Source organism: Equus przewalskii, chromosome 30 (assembly GCF_037783145.1).
Source record: "Equus przewalskii isolate Varuska chromosome 30, EquPr2, whole genome shotgun sequence".
Classification (NCBI taxonomy): Eukaryota; Metazoa; Chordata; class Mammalia; order Perissodactyla; family Equidae; genus Equus; species Equus przewalskii.
In genome coordinates this window covers 10,337,974-10,355,503 of record NC_091860.1, presented here as the reverse complement: position 1 = coordinate 10,355,503, position 17,530 = coordinate 10,337,974, and the positions used below count along the sequence as shown (strand labels likewise).

Sequence of the window (17,530 nt, the reverse complement as noted above, 5' to 3'; positions counted from 1 at the left end):
GTTTCCTTTCTTTTTTTTTTTTAAGGGGGATCATTGGAGATCTTTTGTAGACCAGTTATGTATAAAATATTATGTACTTTCTAGTGTTTAGTTGTTCTGAAGCAGGAGTATCCCTCTAAGCTTTTTTATGTTTTTAACCACATGCTGCATTGGAGTTATACTCTTAAGTAAAGGAGTAGCATAGATTATTATTAATTTTAGGGGTCAGACTACTTTGCAAAGATAAAAAAATTGCTTATTGTTCTATACAAGAAATATTTCCATATAATTCCATAAATGCTTGAGATATAATTCACTGCATGGATGTAACTCTTTTCAGATATTAGTTATTGGTACTGGACATATAATCTGTTGTATTATCATACATTATAACATCATGTATCTGAAAAACAGAAATCTGAAAAACAGAAGATTGAGTTGAAATCATCTGAGAGAACAGATTTCCATGTGATGATTATGAGTTTAGGGTTTGGGGGCAGGTACCTGGGTTCAAATCCTGGTTTCACCATTTACTACCTGTGGAACTTTAGGCAAGTTATTTAATCTCTCTTCCTCTGCCTTTCCTCATATATGAAGAACAGATAACAGTAGTACCTACTTCATATAGTTGTTAAGAAGAACGTTTATTCATTGACAGATGTCTATTTCTTTGCCTCTAGGTACATGTGTCTAAGTTTAAAATTAAATTAATTCATATTAAATAAAATTAAAATTTAGTTCTTTAGTTATACTAGCCCATTTCAAGTGTTTTATGGTCATGTGTGGCTAGTGACTGACATATTTTACAGTAAAGAAATGGACATTTGCTTCACTGCAGAGGTGAATGCTTCCTCAGATGGGTAGGCATCAATGCAAAGCCATCAGAAACACAAAAAGGCGAGGAAACATGACGCCACCAAAGGACCACAATAATTTTCCAGTAAATGACCCCAAAGAAATGGAGATCTGCAAGTTACCTGAAAAATAATTCAAAATAATAATTATAATAATTATTGTTTTAAGGAAGCTTAGTGAGATTCAAGAACACAGATAGACAATTCAGTGAACTCAAGAAAACAATGCATGAACAAAATGAGAAGTTCAACAAAGAGATAGAAGTCATAAAAAGAACCAAAGAGAAATTCTGGAGCTGAGGAATATGATGAATGAAATGAAAAATGCAGTAGAGAGCTTCAGCATTAGGCTTAATCAAGCAGAACAAAGAATCTGCAAACTTGCAGACAGATCTTTTGATATTATCTAGTCATAGGAGAAAAAGAAATAAGAACGAAAAAGAGTAAAGAAAGCCTATGTGAATTATGAGATATCATCAAGCAAAACAAGATTTGTATTATGGAAGTCCCAGAAGGAGAGAGAAAAGGACAGAAAACTTATTTAAAGAAATAATGGTTGAAAACATACCAAGTCTGGGGAGAGATATGGCCATTCAGGGACATGAAGCCCAAAGATCCCCAAACAGATAACTTATTATCAAAATCTCAAAAATCAAAGACAGAATTTTGAAAGCAGCAAGAGAAAAATGACTCAACGTATATAAGGGAACCCAATAAGGCTATCAGCAGATTTCTGTGTAGAACCCTTGCAGGCCAGGAGAAAGTGGGATGATATATTCAAAATGGTCAAGGAAAAAAAAAAGTTGCCAACCAAGAGTATTTTACCAAGCAAAGTTGTCTTTCAGAAATGAAGGTGAGATAAAGACTACCAGACAGACAAAAACTGAGAGAATTATCACCACTAGACTTGCCTTAAAAGAAATGCTAAAGGGAGTTTTCAAGCTGAAATGAGAGGACACTATCAGGAAATATATGAAAGTACAAAACTCACTAGTAAAAGTAAATATATAGTCAGATTTAAAATAATTTAATACTGCAGTGATGAGATATAAATCATGTTGAATTCTAGCGTATAGTTAAAAGCGTTAAAAATTAAAGCTATAATATTTTGTTAATTGATAAACAATATACAGAGATGTAAACTGGGACATCACCAACATAAAATGTGTAAATTGGTACAGCCATTATGGTAAACAGCGTAGTGGTTCCTCAAAAAATTAAAAATAGAGGGGCTGGCCCCGTGGCCGAGTGGTTAAGTTCGCGCCCTCCGCTGCAGGCGGCCCAGTGTTTCGTTGGTTCGAATCCTGGGCGCAGACATGGCACTGCTCATCAGACCACGCTGAGGCAGCGTCCCACATGCCACAACTAGAAGGACCCACAACGAAATATACAACTATGTACTGGGGGGCTTTGGGGAGAAAAAGGAGAAAAATAAAATCTTAAAAAAAAAACAAACTAAAAATAGAACTACCATACGATCTAGTAATCCCACTCCTGGGTATATATCTCTAGGAAATGAAATCAGTATATTGAAGAGAGATTTGTACCTCCATTGGTCATTGCAGCATCATTAACAGTAACCAAGATATGGAGACAACTTAAACTGTCTTCAATAGATGAGTGGGTAAAGAAAAAATATATACATATACACGTATACAGATATACACATGCATACACAACAGAATATTATTCAGCCATAAATAAAAAGGAAATCCTCCCATTTGCAACAACATGGATTAATCTGGAAGGCATTATGCTAAGTACAATAAGCCAGAGAGAAAAGACAAATACTGCAAAGTATCACTTTTATGTGGAATCTTGAAAGAAAAGAGCCAGTTTCACAGAAAGAGAGAATACAGTGGTGGTTACCAGGGGCTGGGGGGAGGGAGAAATGGGGATATGTAGGACAAAGGGTACAAACTTTGGTTATAAGAATAATAAGTTCTGAGGATCTAATGCACAGCATGGTGAATTTAGTTAATAATACATCATTGTTAACTTGAAAGTTGCTCAAAGTGGATCTTAAACGTTCTCACCACACACACACAAACAAAGACACCCAAGTGATTTTCACCAACCTTCCTCAGTGGTTTATTTACTTATCATTGGTTGTGAAAAGGTTAAGTGAACTTCTTCCTGTAAACGGATTCCTTTATTTTCAGTAAGAGGGCAGGGAAAGTGAAAACTTCTGAAAATAATATTTAGATTATGGCTACTTTTGATGTTAAGGAAATTTTTGGAGAAGTTTTTGTTTCCCTATGTAACTTTTACTTCAGTTATTATCCAGTGCTGAATTTTTACTTTTATCTTGAATAAGATAACTATCCTCTGTTTCCTTATTTTGTTATATGGTTTGCCATACTTCAGTAAGCTTAGAATGTGCTACTGATTTTTGAATTTGGTACAGTTGAATTTTTATGGCACTCAGGTGGAAGCTGGACAATTCAATTACATTTTTCTGTACCTAGGCCTATTAGGTGAGACATCTCATTGGAGGCATTTTTAAGTGTTTTGTACTTAATAAATCGTTGAGTGTCAGTCCCCAGTATGTACTTAACAAATATTGGCTGAATGAGTAAATGAATGGCTTAAATGAATGAAATGTTTATATGAACTAAATGTGGCAATTTTCCAAGAAAATTACCAATTCAAAGAACCTCTCAGTTGCAGTATGGGGGTGTGGAATTTTCAGGAAAACCCAAAAGACAAGGCAGCAGCTGTTGATAGCATAAAACCTAGACTACACTTAGCATAATTAATCCACAGATGTAGACAAATTTTGGCAGTAGACCTGGCGAATCTTCATTTCATTAAACGGTATCAGAAGCTTGATGGAAGGCACCAGATGTTGAAATAGAATGAAAATTCAAGATCTGGCCAGTAGAAAAGGTGACCATGAATTTCATGGAAATATGTAAGCATAAATTAAAATCATTGACTTAAAAGAAAAACGAAAAATACAAGTTCAGTTACAAACAAACAGAAACCTCAATATTTTCTGAGTGATTGAATCCTTGGGGAAACGTGGATTGAGAGTAAGATTTCTTCATACAATTCTTGTTCTCCTTTGTCTCTGCTGCCTGATAAGTGAATGAGGTATATGGGGCGAGTTAACGCTAGAAAAAAAGCATCACTTATTAGAACTAAATGTTAATGGGAACTTTGAGGTTGACTTTTGGATAAGTTCTCACGTACTCTCTCTATTCAGATAATGCTTTCCTTCATTTTATTTGAAGTGTTTTAGGTATAGATGTATTTTCCTTAAGATTAATACTATAACAATTTACAGAAGAAAAGTTATTTCATTCTTTTACTCAGTAACTCTTGTATGTTATCTCCTTAAGCAGTTTTTATCAATGAAATCTGAATTAGTGAAGATACTGTTATATACAGGGAATCTCAGAGAATATAATTCTGTGGGCAGTTTTTTAAAAATTAATTAATTAATTTGTTTCTGAGGAAGACTAGCTGTGAGCTAACATCTGTTGCCAATCTTCCTCTTTTTTTTTTTTTAAAGATGGGCACCTGAATTAACATCTGTTGCCAATCTTTCTTTTTATTTTTTCTTCTTCTTCTCCCCAAAGCCCCCCAGTACATAGTTGTATGTTCTGGTTGTAGATCCTTCTGGTTCTGCTATGTGGGACACTGCCTCAGCATGGCTTGATGAGCGGTGACAGGTCCGTACCCAGGATCCAAACTGGTGAAACTCTGGGCCGTGGAAGCAGAGCATGCGAATTTAACCACTTGGTCATGGGGCCGGCCCCTATTTGGGCAGTTTTAAGACTCACAGAAGTTGAAATAAATGCAGTGGGTCTGCATATTGTTCCTCATTGTACCTCTCAGAATTTATCCCAGTACTTAACTTGTTACTTCACTGGATGCTCAGTTCCTGGCCGTATCTATGCCCCATACCAGATCTGGAATTCACAGCCCTGGTAATGTGATGGGTCCCAAGCATAGTTCACAAAACTGAAGTTGAAGCAGAAGACACACAGTAGGAACAATGAGTTCCTACTGCTATTAGATCAAGTGCAGTCATGTCTTCATGGCCCCAAAGGCCATCTACACTGATTTTCTCTAATTTTGCTAACTAACCTCCCTCCCAGTACCTTCTTCTCAAACCATACTGTTTTTCATATATGTCATAAAAATTCCTTTTTCTAGTTCTTTACTTATTGTGTTTACCCTGCCTAGAATGTTATTCCATCTTTATTAAATTTGCTAGTTATTTAAAGCCCAGCTTAAGCCCTATCACTCCATTAATCATCAACAGAAGCAAGCTATATTTTGCTCTAAAATGGAAAGAGTTTTCTATATTATGCTACTCAACTTAGTCTTTAATCATGCATTCTGTTTATCAATTACTGCATATGTTTCAAAGCCCATCTTTTTTCCCCCATTTCATTGAGAAATAATTGACATACATTACTGTGTAAGGTTAAGGCATACAGCATGATAGTTGGATTTACATATGTTGTGGAATGATTACCACAATAGGTTTAGCTAACATCCATCTTATATAGATGGGTTAAAAAGAAAAGGAAAAAAACTTTCTCCTTGTGACGAGAACTTTTAGGATTTATTCTCTTAACAACTTTCCTGTATATCATACAGCAGTGTTAACTGTAGTTATGTTGTACATCACATCCCTAGGACTTCTTTATCTTATAACTGGGAGTTTGTACCTTTTGGCTACCTTCCTCCAATTCCCTCTCCCCTCACCCTTTGTCTCCGGTATCCACAAGTCTGATCTCTTTTTCTATGAGTTTGGTTTTTTGTTTGTTTGTTTGTTTGTTTTAAGATTCCACGTATAAGTGAGATCACACGGTATTTGTCTTTCTCTGTCTAACTCATTTCACTTAGCATAATGCCCTCATAAAGGTCCATCCACATTATCACAAATGTAGGATTTCCTCATTTTTTATGGCTGAATAATATCCCACTGTATATATATATATACACCACAACTTCTTTATCCATTCATCCATCAGTGGACACTTAGGTTGTTTCCATTTCTTGGCTATTGTAAATAATGCTGCTATGAACATGGGGTGCAGATATCTTTTAGAGTTAGTGTTTTCATTTCCTTTGGATATATTCCCAGAAGCGGAATTACTGGATCATATGGTAGTTCTATTTTTAATTTTTTGAGGATCCTTCATACTGTTTTCCATAGTGGCAGTACCAATTTACAATCCCACCAACAGTTCACAAGGGTTCCCTTTTCTCTTGTTATCTCTTGTCTTTTCGATGACAGCCATTCTAACAGACATGAGGTGATACGTCATTGTAGCTTTAATTTGTATTTCCCTAATGACTAGTGATGTTGAGCCTCTTTTCATGTACCTGTTGGCCTTTTGTATATCTTCATTGGAGAAATGTCTATTCTGGTGCTTTGCCAATATTTTAATTGGGTTATTTGTTTTTTTTTGTTATTAAGTTTATGAGTTCTTTGTATATTTTGGATATTAACCCTTTATCAGATATATGGTTTGCAAGAATTTTTTCCCATTTTGTAGGTTGTCTTTTCACCTTATTGATGGTTTCTTTTGCTATGCAGAAGCTTTTTAATTTGATGTAGTGCCACTTATTTTTGATTTTGTTACTTGTGCTTTAGGTGTCATCTCCAAAAAATCATTACCAAGACTCATATCAAGGAGGTTTCTTCCTATGTTTTCTTCTAGGAGTTTCATGGTTTCAGGTCTTAAATTTAAGTCTTTAATCCACTTGGAATTAACTTTTGTGAATGGTGTAAGATATGGATCCAGTTTCACTCTTTTGCATCTGAATATTCAATTATCCCAGAAGCATTTATTGAAGAAACTTTTTCTCCATTGAGTATTCTTGGCTCCCTTGTCAAATATTAGTTTACTATATATGCTTGGGTTTATTTCTGGACTCTTTATTCTGTTCCATTGGTCTTCTTGTCTAAGTTTATGCCAGTACCATACTGTTTTGATGACTATAGCTTTATAGCATAGCCTGAAATCAGGAAGTGCGGTGCTTCCTGCTTTGTTCTTCTTTCTCAGTATTTCTTTGGCTATTCAGCGTCTTTTGTGGTTTCATATAAATTGTAGGAGTGTTTTTTTCTACTTCTGTAAAAAATGCCTTTGGAATCTTGGTAGGGGTTGCATTGAATCTATACATAGTAAAGCCCACCTTAAATGGATCTTTTTTGGAAGGCCTTTCTTAAATTGCCTACCCCTCATGCTGACGTTCTTTAGCCGAAAGAGTCAATTAGCGTTACTCGAATCCATGTTCTCCTGTGTCATTCTCTACCTAACTCTATTCATGCTTCAAAACTAGGTTCAATTATCACCTGCTCTAGGAAGACATTTTTTGATTCTCAAAGGGAGATCTCCTTAATATAAGTTCTCATAGTACTGAATATATTTTCATAGAATATATAACTTTATTTAATTGTGTCTATAATCCCTCTTTTATATCATGCTCTTCTAGCTAGATTATGTTACTTGTTAATTTGTGTGTCCCTGGTGCCAGCCAGGGATATGTTGCTTGACACGAACTGGGTAACCAATAAATTGCTTGTTTAATGGATGTTTGTGAATACTCCATTTCCAGTAAGATTAAGTTACTTGAGGGTTTTCTTTATGTGTCCTTTATGTTTATCAGAGAAGTTTCTATATGGAAGATATAATAATTATTCATTCCCTTGTTTCTATGTGACTCTAGCTAGGTAAAGGAAGAAAAAGACAGGAAACGCTAAATACCATTATAAGAGAACTGATGGGTAATAAATGTTTCCAGGATTTTGGAGGTCTAATTTTCCTTTCCTGGGTCCCAACCATTTTAGCCTTACCTGGTCTACTTAGGACAAGAGTCCTCCTTTCTACCCACATTTATATAGCCATTTCTTCTTTAATTATCTGGTTTTGAGAAAATAAATAAAGAACTTCCCTTGCTTAGCTCATAATCAAAAGGCTTCAATGGATTACTCCCTCTGTTATTATCACTACACTTTCAGCCTTCATATACTTGGTAGCCATTGTATCTTTTTATATGTTCCTGCATCATTTCCTGGGACTCTGTGCCCCATTTGTCAAGTAAAGCCAGAGATATCTTACGGTAGAAGCTGCTGCTTTTTCTTCATATGATCTTTTTCTGCTCAGCAGCTCTTAAGATAGGGGTACAATACGTGTGCTAGAAGTTAAAACTCTATAGTGCTACCTATGTGGTATAATTCATATCTTAGAATGTGGATGGTGATGTCCAGCAAGATCAGAGAGAAGTGTGTGGAAATCCAGAGGAATCTAGAAGTATCCATTGTTGCTTGGTTCTTTGTTTTCCGTCAGCTGCTCTTCATAGTGGCCAAAGCACAGAGCCAAAAGCAGATCTGAGTTCTCATTCCACGTGTCAAGCTCAGCCTCAGGTATGCCAGACAGCGCAGGCCTCAGCTCTGATCTAGCGAAAGGCTTGAGGAGTAGTGATATCCTTGACCCCAGCACCATCCTGTTTAAATGTTGGAATAAAGGAAGAGCCTGAGAGAAGAATTCAGTGCAGTTGTCAGCCAAACAATCTGTCCCAGGGACACACTGAAGAGGGCTATCCTACGTCAAGTCTTCAAGGATGGCCCCGGCTCAGGCCAGGACACTGGCTCCTGTCAGGGAATCCTGTGAGTGAGTCATAGATCATGGGATTCCATGATTACTTTGTTATTAGCACATGAGTTAGAGTGTTCCGAGAAGAGGCAGAAAGGATTAAGAAAAACATAAATAGTAACCTAGAAACTGTTGATCTGTTTCTGGACTATGACCTGTTCTTCAACTGAAATTGAATTCTAGTTCCCTTGTGTGTGCAAATGTGTGTGTGTGGTAGGTGGGTATAAGACAGATTCTCAACCGTGGTTTGTGACATTTTTGGCAATCTCCAAGACTGTGGCAAAATTCTTTTTTAAAAAAGCCTATAATTAACAAAAATGGATACTAAACCCCTGTCATGGAACTTTGTAAAGAGTAGGCAAAGGTGTAGTTTAATTAATCCTAACTTAGACTGCCTTCTCCCGCGAGATTTTGGAAATTATATCTGAAACATAAATAAACAGGCCTAACTTTTATAATTATTAAAGAATACTGAGAAGGATGGGAAATGATGCTGATTGTGAAATCAATTCTAAGTCTTGGAAACATCAAAGAACTATATCAGGAATGAATGGAAATTATGAAATGTGTACAGTAGTTCTTTTGACATTAAATTAGGCATTATTTGTTATTATTGGAAGATACACCAAACTAATTTGAACTTTTGTTTTAAAATAGAAGTTTGTTTTGGTTCTCTTCAGTTTTTCCCATTAGAAGCAGGCAGGGCTACTGCTGGTTCACAGCCATGTCCCTCCTGATGACAAATCTATTCTAGGTTGATAGAGTTTTTGAGGATCAGTCCTTTAATGAAGACGGTGGATGAGTCCCCTAAGACCAATTTCCAGCCTTTAGCCTACTCTGTCCTTGGGAAAACCTCATTTACAGTGATCTTGTTAAATGGCTACAAGGGCTTTTTCTAAAAATCTAACTCAGTTTTAATTTCAGAAATGAGTTTTCAATTCTTCCATCCGAACTGACTGAAACTTCACCTATTGAAAAATTAAACGCAAAAGCTTTAATATTCACTATTAGTTCAACTCAACAGTGAAAGACTATGAACTAAGCATTATGGGGGATAGAATAGTAAAGACATGGTGCCTGCCTTTAAGGATCTTGAAGTTTCATTTGGAGTGTGAGGTTGGGGAGCATATATGGAGCAAGATATGCACAAGCAATTAATGATCCATAATGAGACTTCTGAATACTAGGAGACTTGCTATTTAAAGTAATTAACAGTGACTCCTTCAGAAAAATAAGATTCTTTTTATACATTAAATAGTCACTGTTTTATGCAACTGATTGATAAATGAGATTTTTTTTGGATGTGGCACTTTAGTAAGCAAAGGATACTTTCCATAGTGCCTTCATTATGTGCTGATATGTTTGGAACAGATATTCTGATCAATTAATAAGGAAATTTATATGTTTATTAATAGGTATTGAAGAGTGGTCTCCAAATTAACTAATTATTCTGAGATCATTCCTTTCAAAGCCTGAGATGTTCCAGTGAAGGTCAATGGTGACTCTTAGTCAACTTGGAAATTTTGGGTAATGTATAACAAAAATGGTACCAGAAAATCTGATTTGGTTTTTCCACCATTCTGGCACTAACTGGAGCCATTTTCTTCTTCCTGGAAAGGTCATTTGTACTGCAACTCCCCACTGAGATGACAATATATTATTTATTGATTTTAAAATTATTGTTATGTCAACTATGTTACCAAATTATTACCTTAAATATCACTGAGCCCTGAACTTAATCTTGTACAAAATAATTTCTTCAACAATCTTGGATTTTAAAATTTAATTTCATCATTAGAATAATGAAGAAGGGGTCCCTTTTTGAGTGGATTACTTATTGGACCTAATACTAAGATATGTTGCATTCATGCTTAAAAGAGCTATGAAAAATCACCCTCAAATTCATGGAAAACTTAAATAAGGGGAATCCTAAATCTGTGATTCTACCTTCAACTTTAAGGAGATTGGAAGGAAGTTGGTTATTATGGGTAATGTCACTCAGAATCCTCTTCGACACAGGCAGAATATAATTATAGAAAGTATGCTAATTTTCACAAGCATTTCATGGAGAAGATGTTGGTAAGATGTGATAAATTTTCCAATGAATCATGCTCCCTATAAGCATATGAGTCATGATGAAACCATAATGTATATTGATATATATCATTTTATATATATATATATACACACACACACGTATATCTATATATCGTTTTGATAGTTTTGGGGCTGTGCTGCAATTAATGATGTGTAAAGTGGTTCTGACTTGTTGGGATAATGATCTGAAAAAGGGGAATTTTCCTTTTGGAATAAAATTATAAAATTTTCTTTGAACAAAATCAGCAAACTGAATATTGTCCGCTGCTGTTTGCCAATTTAGTAATTATAAAACCAATACATCAGAGTGTTAAAATTGTACAAACCATAAAAGAGATTCTCTTCTTGATATTTCCAAATAGTTGTCTCAAGTCTAACTTAATAAGCATTTAGCTTGCTTTTTCCAATGGAAGGATGTGTGTATGAATCCAAGGACTTTGACTATTGTATGCCATTCACTTATGGATCACTAAAGAGAAGTTCTGTGGCTGAGAACTAAGGCACATGTTTTGTTTTCTGAAGGTTCATGCTACCACCTGTACTTTGGGCTTTGGCTCTTTGTATATTTATAAAATATTAAGAGAACCAAGGCTTCTTATACAAGTTAGTTATTTCATTTCTTTTTTTCTCTTGAAACATCCACAAAGATGCCTTGATAATAAGTGTTCTTCTTCATGGTAAAACATGACAAATTGATTTACAAAATCATAGGAGCTGATATGGACTCTAAAAATGGGTTTATAAAAATCCCATATGATGTAGCAGATACTGAAGAGCGGAGCTTCTTATCACATGACAAAGGCATAACTGGTGAGTTTAAAATAGCATTGTTACCGAAGAATTCAGGTTTGCTTATTTTTAAAAATGGTTGGTAAAAGTTTTCCTTAAATATTTTGGCATAGTCACTGAAATAGAAAGTTCTGAAAGGCTCATAAAAGAATGAGCTCTTAGGAGATCACTAAATTATAAAATAATAAATAATTTAGACGTGAAAAAATAAATTTTACTTCTGATACTATTATTGCATTCATATTATTACATTACATTGTATACAGTAAAACAAAACAGAATTTCAAGAAGGGCAACAGATTTTAAAGATCTAGATTTAGAATACCTTACTATTTTTATTAGACAACAGTTGAGTATATGATTATTTGGAGATGAAAAATGCTTTAGAAAGCGTATTAGTGTTAAGTGTTTGATACTGATTATTTCTAAAGCTATTTGCAAACCAGCTTTCTCCTTTTTAAAAAATACCCAACTATTAGATAAATTCTAAATCTACTCTTTCAAAAGAGTTAGCTAATTTGGAGGCTCAACTACTTTAATGCTCAGTCCTTGAAATCAGCATGGAAAGTCTCAGGTGTAGTCCTGCTGAGTCTCTTCCTTCCTGGAAATTCTTGCTGCAGGTTTTGTAATGACATCAAGTGTTCTATGGGTCTGGGCTCCATGCTATTCCTGGATGCTATTTGCATCAGCCTCTCCAGTTACGTAGATGACTCATATTCATTCTCTCTCCTCACTCTGTCTCTCTCTGTGTCTTTCTCTCTGTCTCTGTCTCGCTCTGCAAAGAGCTGTTTTACTAAGAGCAACACTAACACATTACTGCTTCTGGTAGATCATTTTAACAGTGATAGCTGAGTTTTGTTTTTCCCTCAGGTTTCCTTACAGCTTTCAGTGTATCTCAGTTCGGCTTTGTGCATCAAATCACCATGTACATTGTTTGATGGTGGGGCCAAAATGAGTGTCTTATTTCTTATATGTGGTGTTAATTTTGTATTGCTGCATAACAAATTACCACAACGTTAATAGATTATAATAGCAAAAATTTATTATCTCACAGTTTCCATAGGTTAGAAGCCTAGGCATAGCCTAACTCGGTCCTTTGCTCGGTGTCTCACAAGATCTCAAGGTGTCAGCTGGGACTGTGGGCTTGTTAAGAGCTTGGGCTCTTCTTCAGAGCTCATTCAAATTGTTGGCAGAATTTACTTCCTGTGGTTGTAGGACTGAGGTCCCTGTTTTCTTGCTGGCTGTCAGCCAGAGATCACTCTCAGCCCTTAGAGGAGCTGTCTCAGGTCCTAGCCATGTAGCTCTCTCATAAAATAAAGGCTTATTTCTTCAAAGCCAGCAAGAGAATCTCTTTTACTTAGAATCTCAGTCCCTTTTGAATAAGTCTTGCCTAATTAAGTCAGACCCATTCAGGATATCTCCCCTTTGACTCAACTCAAAATTTCACCGCAAAATTCCTTCATCTTTCTCATGGAAAGTACCTTAATCATGGGAGTAAAATCCAACATATTCACAGAACTGTCCATTCTCAAAGGGGAGGGGTTTATAAAGAGTGTGTGCAAAAGGAGTGGAAATCTTGGGGACCATCTTAGTATTCTGCCAGCTACATATGCCATGTCTTTTCAGAATGAGTTTCTATTTTCAGCCTTGGTTGGGATCAGAGTGCTGAGTTGAAGGTGTATCAGTGAGTGCCGTGACTAAACGCCTTATGGGTCCATAGCTACAGTAACCCTGTGGGTTCCATCTGCATTCATTACCCAGTTGCCCTCACTGTAGAATTAGAGAACACTTTAGGCTTTTTTAACAGCTTACTTTTAGGAGCAAAATAAATATTAAACAGTTTCTTTAATTACTACCATAAGCTGAAAATATTATGAAGATACTAAGGAAAAGAAGATGTGTATTTATCTAGAGATAATGTCCAAGAATCTGTTAGAATTCATTATATCTTATCATGCATTCCATATGGAGAATCTGATCTTTAAAAGTAGTGTGCTTTAGTTGTCACCCTTGGTTGTCCTATTCCATGCCTTAGTTAAATATATAGATACGCTTAGCAAATCTGCAGATGAAACAAAGCTAATAGCATTAGTAAATATGTTACAGTTACAGAATTGAGATCCAAAAAAAATTCTAACAGAATAAAAACAATTGGCTGAAATTAACAAGATAAATTTTGGTAGGGATAAATATAAAGGCCTGCATTGTTGTTTTCTCTAAACGAAAAACATTGTCTCAGGTACAGGTTGGTGAATAAATGGCTTAGCATAAGTCTTGGTAAGTATGAAAAAGACTTAGAAATTTCAGTTCATGGAGTTTCATGTGAGCCAATAGTAGTATACGGCTGCCAGAAAAAGTGGATGGACTATTTAGAAATAAAGAATTCTACTCTCTCGTCTGATCAGCAGAGTAAGTAAACTACATCTGCTCTTTTTCCTTTTCTAACTTATCCAAAATTATTTCTCAAGGTTTGAAAACATTTTTGATAAATATTTATGTATTCTCATTTTGTCTATTCTGCTTGTTAAATATAAATCAGTTTGGATTCGTGTTATATCATTAATTTGTATCAATATTTTTTTGAATGGCCATTAATTTTTGGCTACGGTTTACAAGTTATATAGGTCCATTTTCGTATGGGTATATCAACTTGTACAATGAGGCTTCTTTTGCAAGTTTCTTGTCTTTGAACCAAGCCTTGTCTCCTGTCCCAGGGAGTTAGGGAAACTGAAGAGGATGAAAAATCCTTTCCTCTGTTACTCATCCTTCCTTTCTTATAGCTCTCCTGACTCTTTGGGATGTGGATACCTTTCTTCTACAAAATAGGTGTACAGTGTGGTTTTACCAGTTGATTCCAAGGCTGTCCACTTAAGAAATAAAAATAATCTAGTCTTTAGGAAACTAATTCTGTGAGAGTTTTAACTACCAGAGAATTTCACTTGATTCCTAGAGCCAAATGAAGAAACCTAGGACATTTAAAATAAAAGACTTCAAGTAGACTCTTAAACTAGGTGTAAGAAACTGCTCATTCAAGATACTAGATCACCCCTACAGAGAGCATGCAATTATGCATTCAGTCGTTCATTTATTTATGCATTCAAAATACACTTAGTAGAGAACCTAAATGCACTACAGGCCCTATAATAATTCCTTTATCTTAATTATTCTATCTTAAAAATAAGAATGCTTCAGTACAATCAATGTCCACTGAACCAAAGGCCTCGTAGTCTTTAAACATGGCTGCTAGACTGGCTGACTTCCTCCCTCCTTGCCTTCCTCCCTTTCTCCTGCCTTCTCTTCCTTTCTTCCTTTTTTATTATGAAATATAGCACGCATACAAATGAATGTATATAATGTATATCAACAGGGTTAATAATAATGGAGCCCCGTGTAAATACTATTCAACTTCTAAAATAAATGTTTGAAGCCTGCTGTGGGTTTCTCCCAAAATGCATCTTGCTGCTGTTACCTACCAATAAAAGAACTCTTTTTAAATAGATGTTTTAAAAAATCTTCCAAATATCATTTCTTTGCCGTTCTTCATAGTTTTACCATATACACAGCAGTCCTCCCTTATCTGCAGTTTCACTTTCTGTGGTTTCAGTTACCTGTGGTCAACCGTGGTCCAAAAATATTAAATGGAAAGCTTCAGAAATTAACAATTTATAAGTGTTAAGTTGTGCACTCTTTCTGAGTAGCGTGATGAAATCTACCGCTGTTTCCCTTCGTCCTGCCTGGGATGTGAATCACCCCTTAGTCCAACATATCTACACTGTACCCACCTGTTAGCCAGGTAGTTAGGAAGAAACAGTATGTATGCGTAGGGTGCGATGCTATCCATGGTTTCAGGCATCTACTGGGGGTCTTGGAATGTGTCCCCCATGGACAAGTGGGGACTACTATATGTATGTATCTCTAAACAATAAGATTTTTAGTTTTGACTTTTAAAATATTTTATAAATGCAATTTAAACTTATTTTGCTTCATACAAAGTTTTTGATATTCATCCTTATGGATGTGTGTAGCTATATTCATTCATTCAATTTCAATGTTGTGTAACATTGAAATGATATCAATATTTCAATGAATATACCACAATTTATTTATCACTTCTATGGTCAATGAACATTTATGTTGTTTTCAGTTTTCCCTTTTTTTCTTTTTCGGTCAGGAACAGTGCTTCAATAAGCATTCTTAGACATATCTCCTAGTGCCTGTGTGCAAGAATTCCTCTAAGGAGTGAAATTGCCAGGTCATGGACGACACCTGTGCTCCACTTTATCTGTAGTGCCCAGTTGTTTCCTGAAGTGGCTGTACCGATCTGTATTCCCACCAGCGTTGTATGAGTTCCAGTGCTCTACCACACCCACAGCCCTTGGTCTTGTCGTATACTTTATTTTGGGTTTATGTGGAGGATGTGAAATGACATCTCATTGTGGTTTCAATTTTCATTTCCCTGCCTATTAATGAGATAAGCTTTTTATTCTTATGTTAATTGATCATTCCTGTTTCTATTATGTAGTGAAATGACTGTTTTTTCTTTTTTCTATTTGTCTTTTAGGTTGCTTGTATTGATTTGTAGGATCTAATCATTTACCATATATATCAATGCTTCGGTGGCTTAATGTGATTAAGTATCTTACCTCTGATTGTGGGTTGTCCTTTTTGAATTCTCTTTTTAATGCCTTTGAGGAACCAAAGTTAATTTAATTTATTAGATTTTCGAAAACTTTTCTTTATGATTTGTGCTTTTTGTATCTTTTTAAACAAATCTTTCTTTACCCCAAAATTGTAGAAATGTTTTTCTATAATTTCTTCTATAAGTTTTAATGTTTTGCCTTTCCTACTTAAGTTCCTTAGCTATTTGCACTTAACTTTTGTTATGGTAGAAGGTAGGAATTCACTCTGATTGTTTTTATATCAATGAAGGGTCAGCAAATTCTCTGTAAAGGACAAGATAGTAAATATTTTAGGCTTTTCAAGTCATATGGTCCCTATTGTAATATTTAACTTTGCCGTTGTAGCACAAAGGCAGCCAACGAGAAAAGTAAATGAATGGTCATGCTTGTATTCCAATAAAACTTCATTTACAAAAGCAGGAGGCTTGCTGGATTTGGCCTGTTGACTGTAGTTTGCCAGCCCCTGATATGGATGACTAATTGTCTCAAACAATTTTTTCTCTTTCTTTTCCCACTGATGTCCATTGTCTGCTCTGTTATATACTGGTTCCATATATGTGAGAGTGGCTCTGTATTCTTTTGTTGTTGTTGTTTTAGTTGTCTATCCCTGGTCCAGCATCCCACTTCCAAATTACTGTAGCTTTATTTTAAGGTTTGAGATCTGGAAGGGCCGAAACTCCCTCCTGATTCTTCTTTAGATGTGTCTTGGTCTTTCTTGGCTATTCCTCTTCTATGTAAATCTTAAAAATCAACTTGTCAAGATCCACAAAACCTCCATTTCTAGTTTGATTAAATTATATTACAGCCATTTGAGGAGAACCAAGATTAGAATATCGTATTCCTGTTTTTGAGCACATTATATCTCTCCTTTTATTTGGGTCATCTTTAATGTCTTAAGCTAAAGTTTATAATATTCTCTAAGGTCTTACACATCACTTTTTAGATTTATTCCTAGCTACCTTATTTTTGTGTTACTATGGTAAATGGCGTATTTCCAAAAATTGCATTTTCTAACATTTTATTGTTGATACGTACAATTTCAATCAAAATTTATATGCTGATCTTATTTGTTTGGCTAAATAATAATAATCTAGCTTAATAATTCTCTTAATAATTCTAATATTTTCTTTGGGGTTTATCGTCTATGTACAATGACAGTTTTTTTCTTACTTTCCACTTCTCATATCTTTTATTTATCTCATTTTATTCCACTGACTACAACCTTCAGTACACTGCTGAACAGAAGTGATGAGAGTAGGAGTCTTTGTCTTTTCCCTGCCTTTTAAAGAATGATTTAACTGTTTCACTACCGCGTATGATATTTATGGTAGATTTTGTTTGTTTGTTTGGAAAACATACTTTATCAGGTCAAGAAATTTACTTATTTTCCATTTTATACCTGATGATTACAGTTTTTGGTTTGATTCTTCATCATTTTTTCCTTGTGGCTCTCTTTCAGAGAGGCTTATGTTTTCATGTGTTGTGAGGCCGTATTTCTCAGAACATCAGCTGT

General features: G+C 35.2%; 1 protein-coding gene across 2 annotated transcripts in view; it reads left to right on the top strand.

The window, feature by feature from the left end:
* GPR158 (G protein-coupled receptor 158) overlaps positions 1–17,530 on the top strand; it is a 404,908-nt gene that overhangs the window by 105,465 nt on the left and 281,913 nt on the right. The window lies entirely within an intron of this gene.